Raw genomic sequence first — 11,578 nt, 5'->3', positions numbered from 1 at the left:
GCGTTGTCCGTGCAGCACGTGAGTTGTCTGTGCGGATCCATATATTATACTATAGCACGTGAGTTGTCCGTGCGAATTCAGATATTGATACTATAGCACGTGAGTTGTCCGTGAAGCACGTGAGTTGTCCGTGCAGCACGTGAGTTGTCCGTACGGATTATAGCACTTAGGCTGTAGGAGCCCCTCCGGAGTCTGTACACCCCTAGTGAGCGCTAGGTACCTATTGAGTGCGAGTGTTGAGGGCTGAGAGCCGAGTGTTTGAGCTATTGAGAGAGGCTAAGTGATTGTTGCCCTGAGAGGCTGTACTTGCTTTCATTTGTTGTTGCACTTAGCTGCTATATGTCACTGTTTGAAATTTTTGAAAATATTTCATCCGATTTTACCTGAACTTGGTAATGTGTAACTGACTTGACTTAAATTGTCGAAATTGAAACATGTCTACTTTCATTGCTGAAATTACTGAAATGAACTGTATTTGTATAGCTCGTCACTACCTTTCAGTTCCTTAATTATTATTGTTACTTACTGAGTTGGTTGTACTCACGCTACACCCTGCACTTCATGTGCAGATCCAGGTATTTCCGGTCATGGAGGACGTTGATCTCGTGCGTGGTTGAGTGTCAGAGATTCACGAGGTAGTTGCCGGCGTTCGCAGGCCTTGTCTCTCCTTCCTTGTTATCATTTCTTTTCTGAATTGGTATTTTGACACACTCTTGTAGAAATTATTTCTTAGACTGGTTGTTTAGATGCTCATGACTTGGTGACACCCAATTTTTGGGGCTATTTTTCGCACTGTATTTTGAGTTTAACTCCTGTTTTTACGAACACTCTGTCATGTAAATGCTTTTGACTTATCTTTTTATGAAACATTGGAAGTATTTTTTTGAGAATCAGCTTGCCTAGTACCATCGATAGGAGCCATCACGACAGGTTAGAATTTTGGGTCGTGCCAATTAGTGTCCGTGCATCTGCGCGGGTGCTAATACTAGTTAAAGATTAAGGAAATGGTTTTACTGGAAGAGGCAAAACATGTATATATATATATATATATACATATGTGTGTGAAAAAAAATCCCCTGTTAAAATAGATTAGCCTAATCCAACCAAACCGAACTGTTCACATGAAAGGACCTTCATAATGCAACAAACCATATTATAGACAGGCTATACTTATGTTAAATCGGCTTCATGGATCAAACTCATTTTGATAATAGTAAAATAGCAAAATATATTAAAATCCCCTTAAATTGGGCACAAATTATTGGTTACACCCTTAAATTATTCATAGTCTTTAATTATCCCCCTGTACTTGGTTATTCGATAGTTATTATCCCCTTAGACAATCTCATCCTAGGAAAGTGGCATATACTCGCATGCCACGTGGATTTTTCCTGTCCATGTGGCATTTTTGAATAATAATTTTTTTTTTTTTTACCTTTTTAAGTGTATTACTTTTTAAAATAATCTTTATTGAATTAAATTTGTAATAAAACTTGGATATAACTTCTTTATCTATGCTAAATTTTTTTATTTAGCTAAAAATGATGAAGTTTTTGTTATTTTTTTAGATTTGATCTGAAAAAGAACAAATATACAGTTAAAATAAATAGCTATACAACAACAACAACAATAACATACCCAGTATTATCCCACACCGTGGGGTCTGGGGAGGGTAGTGTGTACACAGACCTTATCCCTACCTTGTGAGGATAGAGAGGTTGTTTCCAATAGACTCTCGGCTCAGGAAAGAAGAAGCACCACATTAATGAAAATATAGACAAGAAGGGACAGCACCAAAAAGCCATATAAAAGCAGAATAAAAATAACAAGATAGTAATGTATCAACAATGAAAGAAAACAACGGTTAGTCATAAAAACCTACTACCAACAGAAAGCGAGACTGCGTGCCAATACTATTATTATGAACACTCTAGACTACCTACTCTATTACCCTAATCCTCGTCTTCCATACCTTCCTATCAAGGGTCATGTCCTCGATCAGCTGAAACTGCGCTATGTCTTGCCTAATCACCTCTGCCCACCTCTTCTTTGGCTTACCTCTACCTCTCTGTAGACCCTCCAATGTCAACCTCTCACACCTCCTCCTCCTCACATGACCAAATCACCTAAGCCGCGCTTCCAGCATCTTGTCCTCAATATAGGCCACACCCACCTTGTCGCGAATAACTTCATTTCTAATCCTATCTAGCTTGGTGTGCCTGCACATCCATCTCAACATCCTCATCTCTACTACCTTCATCTTCTGGACATGAGCGATCTTGAGTGGCCAACTATCACGACCCAAAATTCCAACCTTAGGGACCGTGATGATGCCTAACATTTCACTTGCTAGGCAAACCAATGTTAAAATAATTTTAACCATTTTTAACAATTCAATTTAATGAATAATAAAGAAACCAAATAACTAAAATAAAATCTGAACTAAAGTGAATAAACCAAAATAATGGTGATGTCTAAATACTATCCCAGAACTGGTGTCACAAGTGCACGAGCTTTTAGAATAATACAAATAAGGGTCTGAATAAAAATAAAGATGTCTGAAAGAAAATACACAGCTAAGATAAAATAGAAGGGGACTTCAGAGCTGCGAACATCGTGCAGCTATACCTCAAGTCTCCTCTGGTAGCTGAATCCTAGCAAATCTACGGTACGCCGCTGGGACCAACTCCGGTATCTGCACAAAAAGTGCAGAGTGTAGTATGAGTACAATCGACCCCATGTACTCTGTAAGTGCCGAGCCTAACCTCGACGAAGTAGTGACGAGGCTAAGGCAGATCGCTTACAGTAACCTTATAATAATAATAATAATAATAATAATAATAATAATAATAATAATAATAATAATAATAATAATAATAATAATAATAATAATAATAATAATAATAATAATAATAATAATAATAATAATAATAATAATAATAATAATAATAATAATAATAATAATAATAATAATAATAATAATAATAATAATAATAATAATAATAATAATAATAATAATAATAATAATAATAATAATAATAATAATAATAATAATAATAATAATAATAATAATAATAATAATAATAATAATAATAATAATAATAATAATAATAATAATAATAATAATAATAATAATAATAATAATAATAATAATAATAATAATAATAATAATAATAATAATAATAATAATAATAATAATAATAATAATAATAATAATAATAATAATAATAATAATAATAATAATAATAATAATAATAATAATAATAATAATAATAATAATAATAATAATAATAATAATAATAATAATAATAATAATAATAATAATAATAATAATAATAATAATAATAATAATAATAATAATAATAATAATAATAATAATAATAGGAATGAAGGTAAAACAGGTAACTCATATCAACAATCGAGGCCAATTCGGCAGTCACAATCAATTATTACTTCTATCATTCTGTTGCGGCGTGTAACCCGTTCCCACAATATAATCTTTCAGTTAAATTTTGTTGCGGTGTGCAACCCGATCCCTCAATATAAACCTTCAATTACTTCTGTTGCGGTGTACAGCCCGATCCCACAATATAAACTTTCAATTAATTATGTTGCTGTGTGCAACCCGATCCCACTCTATAAACTTTCAATTAATTCTGTTGTGGCGTACAACCCGATCCCACTCTATAAACTTTTAATTAATTCTGTTGTGGCATGCAACCCGATCCCACAATATAAACTTTTAATTAATTTTGTTGTGGCGTGCAACCCGCTCCTCAACAATATCAATTAACAACACTTATACATAAGACTACTTCAATAAATGCCACAATTAATATGCAACTATAAGGCAACAAGGTATACAACAATTATGTTTTATGCAGGAAACAAATAGGGACAAGTAATAAAAAAATGTAGAATCAGGGAGAACATAGGCAATTTAATATATAAAATGCTAAATGTCAAGTAGCAATTATGACACAAAAGTCAGATAAGCATGTAGCAATTAAGGCATGAAATCAAGGCATAATAGTAGGCAATGAAAATAAGAGAATCAATTAATATAACAATTATTCATGAAATAAGGCAATTGGTAAAATACATAAAAATATGGAAACAAGCAATTTTACGACGTATAGACACTCGTCACCTCGTCTATACGTCGCTACACATGAAATTCACATAACACATAGTTCAAGGGTTCTGTTCCCTCAAGTCAAGGTTAACCACGACACTTACCTTGCTTCGCAATTCAAGTGATCACTCGACCACGGCTTTTCCTTTTGAATTAGTCTCCAAACCAATCAAACCTAGCAATTTATTTATAAACAATTCAATTAGAGCTTTAAAAATTATTCACAATTCGAAAGAGACTTAATTTAAATTATTTTCGGAAAAGATAACCAAAAGTTAACGTGGGGACTACTTTTCGGAACTCGACAAAAAATTACGAAATCCGAACACACGTTTCGATACGAGTTCAACCATACAAAAATTATCGAATTCCGACATCGGATCGCCTTTCAAATCTTCATTTTTTATTTTTGGAAGATTTTACAAAAACCCCATTTTCTTCAATTCAATTCACTGATTAATGATGTAAATAAGTATGGAATCATGAAATATAATCAATTTAGGATAAAGAACACTTACCCAGTTTGAACTCGTGAAAAATCCCTTTGAAATCGCCCAAATCCGAGACTTGAAACTCAAAAATGAGCAAAAACGTTGAACTCCCGAATTTTAAGCAATCTGCCCGGCAAGTTGCATCTCTCAAATGCGACTTGTCTCATTATTTCCTGGCAAACATTTACAGTACCTGCCATCAGTAAATCGATCATACCTTTCGGTACAAATGTCCAAATTATGAATAGTTTACCTTTCTGGAAACTGAATTCAAAGGGCTACAACTTTCATGTTTTGATCATCTCCAAATTCCTTTCAGATTACGAGATATAAGCTTCCAAAGACAGACCTATGCAACAGAAATTTCTGCGATGCACACTACCAGGCAAAATAACTGCAGTACCAGGCTTCAGTTAATCGATCATAATATTCTGTACAAATGTCCAAATGATAAATGGTTTACATTTCTGGAAACTAGACCCAAAAGACTATAACTTTTATTTTTTGGATCATCTCCAAATTCCTTACAGATTATGAGATATAAGCTTCCAAAGTCAGCCCTGTGCAACAGAAATTTCTGCGATGCACAATGCCAGGCAAAAAAATTACAGTACCAGGCTTCAGTTAATTGATCATAACTTTCTGTACAAATGTCCAAATTATGACTGGTTTACATTTCTGGAAACTAGACTCAAAGGGCTACAACTTTTATTTTGAATCATCTCCAAATTTCTTACAAATTACGAGATATAAGTATCCAAAGTCAGCCTTGTGCAATAGAAATTTCTGCGATGCACACTGTTGTAGCCAAGAATTAATAGTTAAAAATGGCCTAGAAATGGTCTGAAACCACTCTGAAACTCACCCGATCCCCTCGGGACCCCGTCCGAACATACCAACAAGTCTCAAAACATATTATGGACCTACTCGATGTCACAACCCGAAATTCCCACCTTCGGGGCCTATTATTATTGCGTACACATTAATATAAGTGACCTGCCTTAGCCTCGTCACTACTTTGTCGAGGTTAGACTCGATACTTACTGGGTACATGGGGTCGGTTGTACTCATACTACACTCTGCACTTCTTTTGCAGATACCAGAGTTGGTCCCAGTAGCGTACAGTAGATTTGCTCGGATTCAGCTTTTCGCAGGAGACTTGAGGTATAACTGCATGGCGTTCGCAGTTTTGAAGTCCCATTCCACTTTATCGTAGCTGTGTATTTCTTTCAGACAGCTTCATTTTCATTCAGACCTTTATTTGTATTATTCTAGTAGCTCGTGCACTTATGACACCGGTTCTGGGATGGATTTAGACATCGGTATCATTGTGGATTATTCACTTTATTTCAGACTTTATTTCCGCATTTGTTTCTTTGTTATTAATTAATTTAAAAATTATTTTAAAAATGGATAATATTATTCTAACGTTGGCTTGACTAGCAAGTGAAATTTTAGGCACCATCAATAATAGAAATACAATAGGTAACTCATTTCAAAAGTTTAAGCCAACTCAACAGTCATAACCAATTATTATTTCAATCAATTTTCGTTGCGGCGTGCAACCCGATCCCACAATATATTCATATTCAATTCTGTTGCGGCGTGCAACCCGATTCTCAATATATCCTTTTAATCAATTTTGTTGCGGCGTGCAACCCGCTCCTCCAATATATTCATTTCAATCAATTCTGTTGCAGCGTGCAACCCGCTCCTCCAATATATAATTTACCAATTCTTATAAAAGAAATTACTCCAATAAGTGCAACAATTAATATGAAATTATAAGACAACAAGCATACAATAATTATGATTTATTTAGGAATAAGTAATGACAAGTAGCAATTAATTGTGGAAATTAAGGTAAAAATAGCCAATTTAATAATTAGTATGCTAAATGTCAAGTAGCAATTAAGTCACATAAATCAAATAAGCATGTAGCAATAATAGCATGGATTCAAGGCATAATATTGAGCAAGGAATATGAGAAAAACAAATAATATAATAATTAATTAATGATTTAAAATAATTTATGATTTTTAAATAATTATGCAAACAATTAATTTGACGACGTATAGACACTCGCCACCTCGCCTATACGTCGTTCACATGAATTTCACATAACAAATAATTCAAGGATTCTATTCCCTCAAGTCAAGGTTAACCACGATACTTACCTCGCTTCGCAACCAATTTCAAGATTCCAATAAAATTTTGCCTCGCGAATTTGTGTCCGAAAACTTCAAATCTAATCACAAACAATTCAATATACTCAACACGAATCGTAGGAATTAATTCCATATGAATTTACTAATTTGCCGGATTAAAATTCGAATTTATTTTAAAAATCGTCAGTGGGACCCACATCTCGAATCCCAAAAAATCTCATGAAATCCGAACACACGTTCCGATACAAGTTCAACCATACAAAAATTATCGAATTCCGACATCGGATTGACCTTCAAATCTTCATTTTACATTTTGGAAGATTTTATAAAAATCTGATTTTCCTTCAATAAATTCACGGATTCATGATGTAAATAAGTATGGAATCATGAAATATAATCAATATAGGATAAGGAACACTTACCCTAATGTTTTCCCGTGAAAATCGCTCAAAAATTGCCTTATCCGAGCTCAAAATCGTGAATAATAAAAAATGGGACGAAATCCCATTTCGAGAACTTAAGTTATGTTGTCGATGGATTTCTTCTTCGCGAACACGACAGCACCCTTGCGTTCGCGAAGTACAAAATTGTGCTGCCCGGATTTCCTCCTTCGTGAACGCGAGCCTGTTCTCGTCAACGCAAAGACCAATTTCCCCCCAGGCCGGCTTTTCCCTTCGCGAACGCGAAGCTTTGTCCTAGACCCTTCGCGAACGCGTACCCTCGGTCGTGAACGCGAAGCACAAAATGGGCCAGTCCAATTTTTCTCTTCGCGAACGCGATGAAGAAAACCAGATACAGGCATCAGAAAATTCCAGCAGCTGTTTAAGTCCAAATTTCAATCCGTTAACCATCCGAAACTCAACCGAGGCTCCCAAGACCTCAACCAAATACACCAACAAGTCCTAAAACATCATAGAACATAGTCAAAACCTCAAATCACATCAAACAACGCTAAAACGACGACTCATACCACAATTCAAGCTTAAGGAACTTAAGAATTTTCAACTTCTACATTCGATGCCGAAACCTATCAAATCAAGTCCGATTGTCCTCAAAATTTGCACACAAGTCATAAATGACATAACGGACCTATGAAAATTTTCAGAACTGCATTCCGACCCCGATATCAATAAAAGTCAATTTGTGGTCAAACTTTGAAATCTTTAAGCCTTTAAGCTTCTAGTTTTCGTCAACTGGCAATAATTCAAGCTAGGGACCTCCAAATTAAATTCCGGACATACGCCTTGGTCTCAAATCACGATACGGACTTACTGGAGCTGTTAAAATACTGATTTGAGTCAGTTTGCTCAAAATATTGACCGAAGTCAACTCAGTTGAGTTTTAAAGCTCTATTTCACATTTTAATCAATTTTTCAAATAAAAACTTTTTAGAAAATTTTACGGACTTCTCATGCAAGTCGAGGAATGATGAATAGTGCTATTCGAGGTCATAGAATACAGAAATTAATATTTAAATTAAAGATGACATTTTGGGTCATCATATTCTCCACTTCTAAAACAAACGTTCGTCCTCAAACGGAATTAGAAAATTTACCTGAGCTGGTAAAAAGGTGTGGATATTTACTTCGCATGTCCAATTTAGACTCCCAGGTAGATGCTTCTATCGGCTGACCTCTCCATTGTACCCGAACTGAAGGATAAATCTTAGACCTCAATTGTCGGACCTGTCGGGCTAAAATAGCTACCGACTCCTCTTCATAAGTCAAATCTTTGTCCAATTGGACTGAGCTGGAATCCAATACATGGGACGGATCACCATGATATTTTCGGAGCATAGAAACATGGAACACTGGATGAACTGCTGATAAACTAGGTGGTAGTACAAGCCTATAGGCTACTTCACCCACCCTTTCAAGAATTTCAAAAGATCTAATATACCTAGGGCTCAACTTGACCTTCTTTCCGAATATCATTACACCTTTCATAGGTGAAACCCGGAGCAATACTCTTTCTCCTGCCATGAATGCAACGCCACAAACTTTACGGTCGGCATAACTCTTTTGCCTAGACTGAGCTGTGCGAAGTCGATCCTGAATAATCTTGACCTTATCTAAAGCATCCTGTACCAAATTGGTACCCAACAACCGAGCCTCTCCCGGTTCAAACCAGCCAACTGGCGAACGACATCGCTTCCCATATAATGCTTCATATGGAGCCATCTGAATGCTCGAATGGTAATTTTTATTATAGGCAAACTCCGCAAGTGGCAAGAACTAATCCCAAGAATCTCCAAAGTCTAATAACACAAGCGTGAAACATATCTTCCAATATCTGAATAGTGCGCTCTGACTGTCCGTCTGTCTGTGGATGAAATAATGTACTAAACTCAACCCGCGTGCCTAACTCACGCTGTACAGCCCTCTAGAAGTTCAAGGTGAACTGCGTACCTTGATCAGAAATGATAGACACGGGCACACCGTGGAGGCGGACAATCTCGCAGATGTAAATCTCAGCTAACCGCTCTGAAGAATGGATAACTGCTATTGGAATGAAATGTGCTGACTTGGTCAACCTGTCCACAATTATCCATACTGCATCGAACTTCCTCTGAGTCCGTGGGAACCCAACAACAAAATTCATAGTGATGCGCTCCCACTTCCACTCTGGAATTTCTAATTTCTGAAGCAAACCAACAGGTCTCTGATGCTCGTACTTAACTTGCTGACAATTCAGACACCGAGCTACATATGCAACTATATCCTTCTTCATTCTTCTCCACCAATAATGTTGCCGCAAATCTTGATACATTTTGGTGGTACTTGGATGAATAGAATACCGGAAACTGTGGGCTTCCTCAAGAATATTCACGAAGCCCATTCACATTAGGCACACAAATACGACCCTGCATCCGCAGAACTCCATCTCCTCCTACAGTATCTGTTTGGCATATGGTTGTCCAACGGGACGGGACGGAACAAAATTAACGGGACGGAATGGGACGACATTTAGCCGGGACGGTGGCGGGACGGGACAAACGGGATAAAACGGTAGGCCCATCTCATCCCTCTAACAAACGGGACGGGACGGTAGGCCTATCCCGTCCCGCTAACAAACGGGATGGGACGGGACTGGTTCGCGGGCCTTAAGTGCCATTTTAAAAAAAAAAATTATTTAAGCATTGAATTTGGCAACCGCTATTCTTTTGACGATGACTAAGTTTTTAAAGTTTGCAACAGCTAGTTTTTTGACTTATTTAATAAACTTAAAAATTAAACGAAAATTAGAAAACTAAGTAAAGAATTATAAAATATTAAAACAAAAGACTTGTAATGAAATATTCTAGTAATTATAAATTTATAATAGAGTTATAATTTATTTAATATAATTTCAAGCCATCAAGTAACTAAGTAAGAGTGTAAGACAATTCATAAAAAGAATTCAACACTTAGATCCTTTTATTTTACTAATAGAACTTTCAAATCTTACATACAAATATAATTCTTTTGAAGAGCACCTAATCCACGCAGCCACCTTCTAGGAAGGGTTCTGTTTGAACTAGGCCTCTTAGTAGCCAATTACAAATTATCATACTAATATTTGTAAGCTCCTATATAACTTCATTGTAACTTATCTATAATTTCTCTCGGACATTGTTCTGGAATTGGCAATGTTGATTGATGTTCCATGAGTTCCATGCCGTCATAACTCCTAGTGCTAAGTATCTCATTGTATTCTTCTTCTTCTTCTTCCCTAGTTTCACCACCTGTTATTTTCATAGATTTATATTTATCAAACATTGATCTAACATAAGAATATATGTTAGCTTGGCAGTCTTCGAGAGATGGTTGTTCATTTTCTTGAATCGCTAAATTCTCATAAATTTTACGAACAAGTCCATTTCCACCTCTTAATTTTAAAGATGGGTTAAGTATAGTAAAAATTAAATAAACTTGGGGAATAGGGAAAAAATACTTTTTAAATTTTGCAATCATTTCATTAATGGCCGGTGCATAAGTTGAATTAATTTTGCAATTATTTCATTAAGCTAGTTGTTGCAGTTGTGTTAGCACTTAGCAGAAGCATTATCTAAGGTGATAGTTAAAACTTTATCAATGAGTCCATAAAAATCAACAATTTATAGAACAGTAGTTGCAATATATGCTCCAGTGTGTTTTGAATCAACAAATTTATAACTAATAATACGTTTTTGCATGTTCCAGTGATGATCAACCCAATGACATGTAACAGTTAAATAATCACAACCATTAGGACTACGACCTATATCAGATGTGATAGACACTTTACAATCTAAGTGAAACAATACACAACGAATATACTGAAGATATTCGGTTTGAAATTTAAAAACATCATTTTTAACCGTGGTCTTAGGAAAACCTTGAAAAGCAGGATGGGACGGGACGGGACAGGACAGGACGGGACGGGACGGGACGGAACGGGATGGGACAAAACGGGACGGGACAAACGGGATGAAATGGCCATTCCATCCCATCTTGTATCCCGTTTAACATGGGGCCATCCCGTTTAGAATTAAGTAGGACGGGACGGGACGGGATGGGGACGGGATGGCCCGTGCCGTTGGACAGCCTTAGTTTGGCACTACCGTGCCGCACCATGTCCTTAAGGATAAGTAAATGAGGATCATCATACTGTCGCTCTCTGATACGCTCGAACAAGGAAGACCGAGCGACTGTGCAAGCTAGAATCCGACTAGACTCTGAAACATCTAACCTCACGAACTGATTAGCCAAAATCTGAACATCTACAGCTAACGGCCTTTCATCAATAGGAATATACGCAAGGCT

The sequence above is a fragment of the Nicotiana tomentosiformis genome, chromosome 12 (genome assembly GCF_000390325.3).
Source record: "Nicotiana tomentosiformis chromosome 12, ASM39032v3, whole genome shotgun sequence".
NCBI lineage: Eukaryota > Viridiplantae > Streptophyta > Magnoliopsida > Solanales > Solanaceae > Nicotiana > Nicotiana tomentosiformis.
Note: the sequence above shows the minus strand (reverse complement) of the source record.